This window comes from Chinchilla lanigera, unplaced genomic scaffold (genome assembly GCF_000276665.1).
Source record: "Chinchilla lanigera isolate Chin_1 unplaced genomic scaffold, ChiLan1.0 scaffold00088, whole genome shotgun sequence".
Lineage (NCBI taxonomy): Eukaryota > Metazoa > Chordata > Mammalia > Rodentia > Chinchillidae > Chinchilla > Chinchilla lanigera.
The window spans coordinates 3,701,370-3,710,052 of NW_004955489.1; positions in this window are offsets into that span (position 1 = coordinate 3,701,370).

Below are 8,683 nucleotides of genomic sequence, written 5' to 3' on the forward strand. Positions count from 1 at the left end.
CCACTTGGTAAACCACCTAATACATATGGCTATGTGTCCCTCAAATTGCTCTTCAGGTGTTTTTAGAAGCCAGAATTTTTCTTGTTACAAAACAATTTAATTGGAGAAAATTTGGAAAAAACAGAGAGGCAGTAAAATTTAAAAGTCACTCATAAATCTACCACATGAAAATAACTACAGATTGGTATTAAATCCCTTCTCCCCTTTTCCACATCTATAATTCAAAGCCAGCCTGGAATAGGTAGTAAGTTCAAGGCCAGCATGAACTATATAGCAAGACCCTGTCAAAATACAAAAATAACTAGAATAGGCTGCATATAATTTTAGTTATATCATCATAGCTATCATCAGCTAAAATAATACTATGAACAGCCATTTTGAAGGAGGAACAGTTAGCAGAATATAATGAAAAGAACACACCATCACTGAATATTTCTTTAAAATAATTGTTAATGGCTATATAATAGTCCAATCTACAGATTTAAGTTTGTATTTCCTAGTGGTCATTTGATAGGATGTTAATAAAGGATTTATTAATAGCATAAACTAAGGTTTTTTTCTGGATTCTGTCTTAGAAGAGGCCCAACATGGATTTTCTGTCTTCACAATGGGGCTATAGCAAGCGGTAATTTCCAAATAGATTGACATTGGGTCTATTTTTAAGTAAATATCTCAAGAGACTCATTTTCTACAAAAGTTTAGGAAGTGCTGGTTTAACCTTTCTCTCGGAGTAAGACATTTAGATTGTCCCCAGTTTTTCTCACTATTATAAATAATACTTTGATAAAGATCTGTGTACTTAAAGTTCAGACTGCCATTTTCATTATTTCTTCAGGGCACGTTCCTGGAAGTCGAATTTTAAGGTTTTAAGGTCAGAGTGAATGATATTTTTAAATTTTACTATTTTTAAAAGCATAATGTTTACATTCTCATTCTCTCTCCGTCTCTGTGGCTCTCTCTGTGTCTCTGTCTCTGTCTGTCTCTCGCTCTCACTCTCTATCACCCTCACTCTCACTCTCAAGCTCCACAATTGCGCTATGCACGTTTTGCATCTCCCTAGTATATATAGTCTTGTGCCCTTTACTTAGAAAGTCCTTAGCAAATTTTTGATGATGGCAAGAACTAAGATTAAAAAACAAGAAATACCAAGAGAAAGGGTAGGTTCTGAGTAAAAAGGATTTGCATATTCAGAAGAAAGTGGAGTATAAATTGGGCCTCAATTTGGACTATTTTGCATCAAACAGCCTGAGTTTGCAGTTGTGTCTCTCATCCTCTGTGTTGACCTTCATTGAGTTACAATGCTAGTAATTCCTAACTTGGATCTGCAGCAAGCATTGTGTCACTAAATATGTACAAGGCTTCTAGCACATGTATGGTACACGGAAACACTGAGATGAAAATGGCTGTTCATAGTATTATTTTAGCTGATGTGTAGGGTCCATAGGGAAGGTGGACATTTTTTTAAGCAGTTGAAAATCTTCTGGGAGTTGTACAGGATCAGAATGAGTAGGTGCTGATTTATACAAAGCCTGCAGAAGAGATCTCCAGTGTCTGGGACACACAAGCGGGTAGCCCCGCTAGAGATGGCTACGATGGCAGGAAAGGGAGCCATTGTGGAGGGAAAGTGGCCATGTAATCAGCGACCGCATCAAGGGTAAAAACTCAAACTTGTTTTGGCATGATTTTCATTCAGATCTCCTCTCCCATCAGAACACTCCATTTGGATCCTATTTTCCATGCCAGAGCTAATCGGCCATCTTTCCCTGGACATGATAGGGCGGCAATCAGCCTGGCTCTTACCTGTCTGTTCCCCATCACTGCCTAACTGACAGCTGGCACTCACTGTACAGACACTGACTATTGCAACTCTGAGGTCTGGCACCTCCTTGTACCTGCATTCATTTCCCTTTCTCAAAGAAGGCTTGATCCCCCATTGTTGAGGCCGTTACTACAATGTCTATGGATTTCCTGGGTTCACCCAACCTAGAATCAAAATCTTGGCCATCTGATTGCCACTGCAAAATCCAAAAAGTCCTGCGACTTGACAATCAGAAGTGAATGCAGAGTCCTAGGGGCTGACAGCGCAGGCTGGGTCCCAGTCCTCCTTCAAGCGCTTGTCTCCACCTCCTCTTTCCCCATCACTCTCAGAGTTGCTGGGAGTTAGCGAGTGTTAAAAATCCTTAGATCTATTTGGAGGGAAGGCCAATTTACTGTGATTACATGCAAGGTAGCATTCAATTAGCACAAGATAAACACAACATATCACCCCACTATGATAATTTTTAAATCAAAAGTTAGAGCACACGTAAGCTGCTGTGATAATAATTTACTAATTTAATGATGATGTAGCTTTTTAAGATCTTGCCATCCCCTCAGAATGTCTATAAAGGACACCCCTAACATTAATTGGAGTTTGCTTCATTAACAACTTAACCAAAAGACCACACTTTGTGAAATTATTTGGGAACCTATGAGGGATAAGACTTGATGGAAGTAAATTACCATGAGCATCTTTCCCTTCAGTTAATGAAGGGTGTGATGTATAAATCATTAGCAAGGGCCATATGGTGACAGTCAGTAAAAGAAAAGGGAATTTGGAGTTTATATATGGGAGCAGGGCAGATGGCTGTGAATAATGTGCAAAGGCACATGCCTCTTCAGACAGGTGCCCCTTGTGGCAGTGAAGGTACACTCCACCCCATGAATGCCAGGGCAGTTTTGTTTGACAGACAGCTGTTGCTTACACCTCTGGGTTCTGCCTGATAGAGTCAGATTCACCTCCAGTGGGTGTTAAAGCTTTGGCAGAAAGGAAGTGCTTAGGAATTCATGATAAATTCAAAAACCTCCACTCCAGTTGGAGGGATGGCACTCAGCTCCAGCTCCAGTTCTTCTGTCCCTAGAAGCTGGCTCCTTGGAAGCTGTGTGCACTGCTCTACAAGCTCCCAAATGAACCTGAGATTCCAGAGGCCAAGAGCCCCTGACACCCAGGGATAGCAACTCTCAAAGGTTATTCTCGTCAAAACAAGCAGAGGTTCTTTAAAAATACTATACTAATTCCTGGCTTCTTCTCCCAGATACTTCATCTGTGTAGGGTATAAGCTGAACATTGAGAGTTTAAAAAGCTTCCTCTGCCCAAGTAATTCTGACATGCAGCAAAATGTGGCCATTGCCAGCCCACTGGCTGCTGGCAAGGCTGCTGACCGTGGACAGGTGGGGTAGAAGCAGCAAGACCTTTAGAATGAGCAGTGCTGGGTTTGAATCCCATTGCCACTACTTCCTTTACATGCCTGTAATCCCAGCACTCAGGAGGCTGAAGCAGAAGGATCCACAGGAGTTCAAGGCCAGCCTGGGATACACAGAAAGACCCTGTCTCAAAAAATAAGCACACAAGAAACAAAACTATGAACAATGTGTGCAGAACACCGCCAGTACTTGCAGTGCTTCTTCGCACGTCCTCTGTTAACCCAGCACTGTTCTAGCCACTCTACAAACACATCTCTGGCATTGGCTGGTAGATGTGTCAGGAAGGATCTCCTGGCACGAGTAGGAACAGAGTAGCTGTTCTAAGAAATTCCACTAACCCAGAGCACATGCTCCTCTTGTCAAGAGAATGCTTGCCTGTTTTCCAAGCAGTCAGGACATGACCTGATGGGGGGCGGGGGGAAGATCGTACTCAGCAAAGAGCTGATCACAAGTTTTAGATCTACACTGCCAAGCTGACAGAGTGTGGGTGCATTTTTTAACTGTTGTTTTAAAATCCATTTCCTCATTATATGATATAAAGACAGCTACCTGACTGGGTATAAAGATGACATGAGATAATACATGTAAAAGTGCAGATCCTGGTCCCAGGTATACAGCAAGAACTCAGTAAACAGTTTGCTGAATTATACATTCTAAATAGCCAAGAAGGAAAGTGACTTGGGGTATTTACTTGCAGGAGCCTGGTTGCTAGGTTTTCTGTATTCTCAGATAACACAGGAACATCAGCGAAATCCCATTTCCCAGCAACCCCAGGTCTCGTGAGCTCTTGAAGTCGGATATTCATGCCCACGTGGTACTGTGCAGCAAGCTGACCACTCGGTGGGAGCTGGGAAAACCAAAGGGTCAGCAGCAGCCAGCACCACCCTGCAGTCTAATGGGCCCCCATCCCATCAAGGAGTGGTCAGAGAAAGCAGAGCCCAAATCTCTGCTTGCACCAATCCTCTCTGCAGAAATGACCACCCCTCTAACTAGGAAAATCGGTGGACTTTTCTCCCCTCCCATATCTAAATAGCTATGTGAATGTGCTCTGTAACAGGAGGAGCTGGTGAACAAAAGGTCAGAGCTGATCTGAAGCTAGGCTTTGTACCAGCAATTGCTTTTAAAGATGCAATCTGCCCAACTCTGAGCCCCTGAAGATAAAAAAAAATTATATAAATGTACAAATGGCTTTATAGCTTTGATTATGCAACTTCTGAGGAAATATCCATATGAACTGTTGAGGAGGACTAAAGATAGTGTGATAAAGAGGGCTCTTTGAAATTCTGCTTTAAAAAAAAAATCTATGTCATGAGATATGAATGTAGCCAAAGCCTTGATAAAAGTCATGTCATCCTTTTGCCATAGAAGCTGCTGAGGCATGAAAGGGACCACAGGCCTGGAGATCTTTGCTGCCTTTCAAGTCTGGCTTATTAACATGCATTAGAGTCTTCCGGAAGATGGCTCTGGCCAAAGGTTATCAACAGAAACTTAATTTAATGAGCCCAGAACATGGGGAGAGGAGCCCTGAAAAGCCAACACTGAGAGGAATTTGGGGCAAGGGCATTTCATTTTCTGAAGAGGAGAAACAAAGATAAACTCATTAAAGCAGAAGGCACTATATTGTTGGTTTAATCTTCAGAGCAGCACTGTCTCAGTATGGGGCCCTCACACAATCTCATTTTGGAGACTAAAACTTTACCCTACCCAGATTAGAACCTAAAGATCATACAGAGCTTTGAGGTAGGGAAAAGCTACAGGAAAGGCTGGTTTACAGCCCAGCAGCAGAGTGAGATGTGACAGCTGACACTGGCTGGAGTCTAGCAGTCTTCTCTGACACCACAGCAGTATTTCTGAATTTGGTTAGCAGGAGTTCTGGGCCAGTAACTTCCATCGTGATGGGTAAACACCTGGTGCTATCACAAGGATAGAGAAAGCTCCTCAAGCAAGTGTATTAGCCACCGCTCTGTTGCTGGGACTCAGTGCCTAATATGTGCAATTCAGAGGAGAAAAGGTTTAATTCAGCTCACAGTTTCAGAGGCTTCAGTCCATGGAAAGATGACTCCAAGGGAGAAACATCATGGAGGAAGGATGTGGTGGAGGAAGGCTGCTCATCTCACAGCATTCGTGAAACAGAGTAATAAGGAAAGATGCAGAGACAGAGAAAAGGGCGAGGACCCTTAGAAGCAGGTCCCCTCTGACTTACTCCAACTGGGTCTCTTTTCACAGGCCTTTCCGCTATGAACTCATCAATGGATCAATCCAACAATGAGGGCAGCATATGCAAGATCCAATCATCTCTCAGGCCCCACCTCTGAACTGAAGCACTGGTGCTCAAGCACTCAGTATGTGCACCGTTGGAGGACAGTTCACCTTTAAACACAATAGCAAGGTTGCAAATATTCTCTAGCCATAAGAATAAGTTGTTATAAGTCTAGAAACTTTACAGATACATGATGAAGAAGTCACAGATAGAGATACTAAAGGAGAGAGAAAAATAGCCCAAGTCAGTGAAGCAGGCCAGCAGGGAGATCCCAGGACATGTGGAGGGCAGAATGTGTTCTCTTACTAAGGTGACAGCAGCTTGGGTGATGGCTGCTTAACTGGAAGGGTGATGCCAGAACTGACTGTTTAAATAAAGCTGGGAACAGTAATTATTAAGAAAATTATTATAATTTTAGTACATTGGCAGGTAGATTTTTTGTTTTTGTCTTTTAACATTCGGCGGGTGTGCAGTACATGGAATCTAAAGCCTATTTATTCAGAGCACCTGTACCATACTGGAAGTCAGAGAGGAAAGTACCAGTTGGAAGGCAGAATGAATTACACTGTTCACATTTATTTCGGGAAGGAGGTACCCACCAGTTAGGGTCATCATGAATGGCCATGCCTGCTGTCTGTCACCCAACTTTTTTTTAAGGGGCGCAATTTGTAACAAAGGCTAAATAAACCTCACCTCTCAAAGGGGCAGAGCAGGGATATGTACAACCTTACTCTGTAACTCTGGTTGTCACATGCCCATTCCTCTATCTCAGCAGGTTCCCAAGGGACAGGCAACAAACTCATTCAAATCCCAATAAGTGGGCTGGCGATTTAGCTCAGCGGCACAGCACCTGCCTGGCAAGCGCAAGGTCATTAGTTCAATTCCTGGTACAGGAAAACAAACAAACAAAAAAACCAAAAACAAACAAATCCCAATAAGACTCATAAGAATCCATGTACTCTTTCTAGACTTTCACCAAGTTCATTACAGACAGCTCCTTGGCACTGTAAATAATGCTCAGAATTTTACTGTCTTTTTGTACAAATCAAGATTATCCCCAAAGTTATTTTAGTACAGATCCAATGGTTTGTACTTTGGACATGACTCACTCTTTGGACATGACTCACTCTACACTTAAGTATGTACTTTTTTAAAAAAAATGGGAAAATATAAATTATATAAGTCCTAGCGGGTTGATAGATTCACAAAAATTGTCATGTAGGATTAGCTGCTAGGCTGTATATTCTGTACTAGATTGATATAATAATGAAACACTATGTATGTCCTCACTAGATGCACAGCTACATCTCCAGTGACCCGGAGGATTTAAAAACACTATGGCACCAGAAGGGCACCTGGACTATTCAGCTCAAGTAAAGGGTAGAAAGCAAGCACCACATCCTGGTGGAAGAAAGGTCTCTTAGCATCTTGAATCCAAAAAATGACTCTTTCCCTTGGAAGCTCAAAAGTGATAGAAATATATGGCTATCATATCCTCCAGGAAAAGAAATATAGGAATGTGTTTGTGAATGCAATGAGCTATATTTCAGTTGCTCAGAAAATATGTAACTGGTAATTCCATGCATATTTAATAATAACACAGATACATGAAGACAAAAGGAGATACAGATTTTTAACACAGTATTAAACATTTATCGTAAATATTTGTTGACTAAAACAATATTTCAACATCCATAATTCTTTAAAGGCAGAGCTTCATTTCTGATGACAAACAGTGACATTTCCTAACGGAGGAGATAAAAAAAGAAAATTGACCTGGCTGGTCTAGTGCCAGGGGCAGAGCATGACAGCCGTCTGGTTGCTGGGTTACTAATGTGGACCTTAGTCCTCAGAGGCAGAGGTCTGTCCTAAAATCAGTCCATTCCGTGGTTGCCAGAAAACAAACAAACAAAAAAATCTGTAAGACACCTATTTCCCTGGTTCAGCTTGGGTCCACCTAGAAAAAAAATTGAGTGTTCAAAGTAAGAATAGCTCTATCTGACTTGTTCGATGCTTTACATGGTAAAAAAAAAAAAAAAAAAAAATGAACTGCCACAAAGAAACATTAGATCAGAACAGTGCAAGAGCCTAATAAACATCTTCATGAAAAGTTAAAACGGCTGCCTCATTTGTCTGCACTATGAGGCAGGCAGCACTGCGAGCACACATCTCACTTCCTTTCCAAATCAGAAGCAATTTGCTGGCTTCAAAATAAAGAAAGGGAAAGAGAGGGGGCCTGTCTGGTCAATGATTTATTCATGGAGCCAAGAAAGCTCTTCCCCTCTAAAATGATATTTTTCCTGGGTTCTAACCCTTCAATCTTTCTCTAGCCTGGAAATATATATTTCTCTCCTCCATGTATTTTTCAGTGGTTTCCATTATTACATGACACACCATTCACCTCAATCTACAGAGCAGAGATCTCAGCGGGGCTGCCCTTGCTCGGAGAGTTTTGCTGCTCAGAAACTCAGAATTGATGCTTTGTCTCACTTGAAGAACTGAGTGGTTTCTTCTCCAGTATAAAGCCTTCCCCACCACTCCAGAAAGAGGCTGTACGCAGAGTCACAAGAAATAGTGGCATCCACAGCTGGGAATGCCTGCTGCTTGTACACACAGGACTTTTTAAAAGTATGGAGAGACACGGGCAGATGGCAACTGACTTAAGACATGGCCTGTTCCTGGCCAGAGGCAAAATCTTAGCGTATGGAGGGCTCTAAGTGCCCTTTGACTTTAGAATTATTATCCATGGAACGTGCAAGTTTGGAGAATGGGAGTATATAATAGAGATCCAGAGCCAGCATCCCTGGATCAAAAGGTCTGAGAACTCTGTAGGAACCAAACATTGATGCCTTAATAGACAGTCAAACAGAATCAAGATATGGATGGAGTTTTAGCATTAAACAATAAAGCTGGATGCAACCTAACCTGCCCTGGATTGGAGCATCCATTTGGGATTGAGAAATGCACCCACCCACCTATTTCTATGGTGATTCCAAAAGAGAAACTAATACAATGGAAAGTATTTATTTGCAGAATCATTCCTTTAGGTAGATGTTTAACTGTTACTCATTCCCGGTGCATAAATCTGCTTAGAAAACTGGTCACATGTCAGAGTTCAATGCAGACATCACTGTCCTGAAGGGGCCATTCCCCTCTATATCCTGAAAACACTGTGGTTGC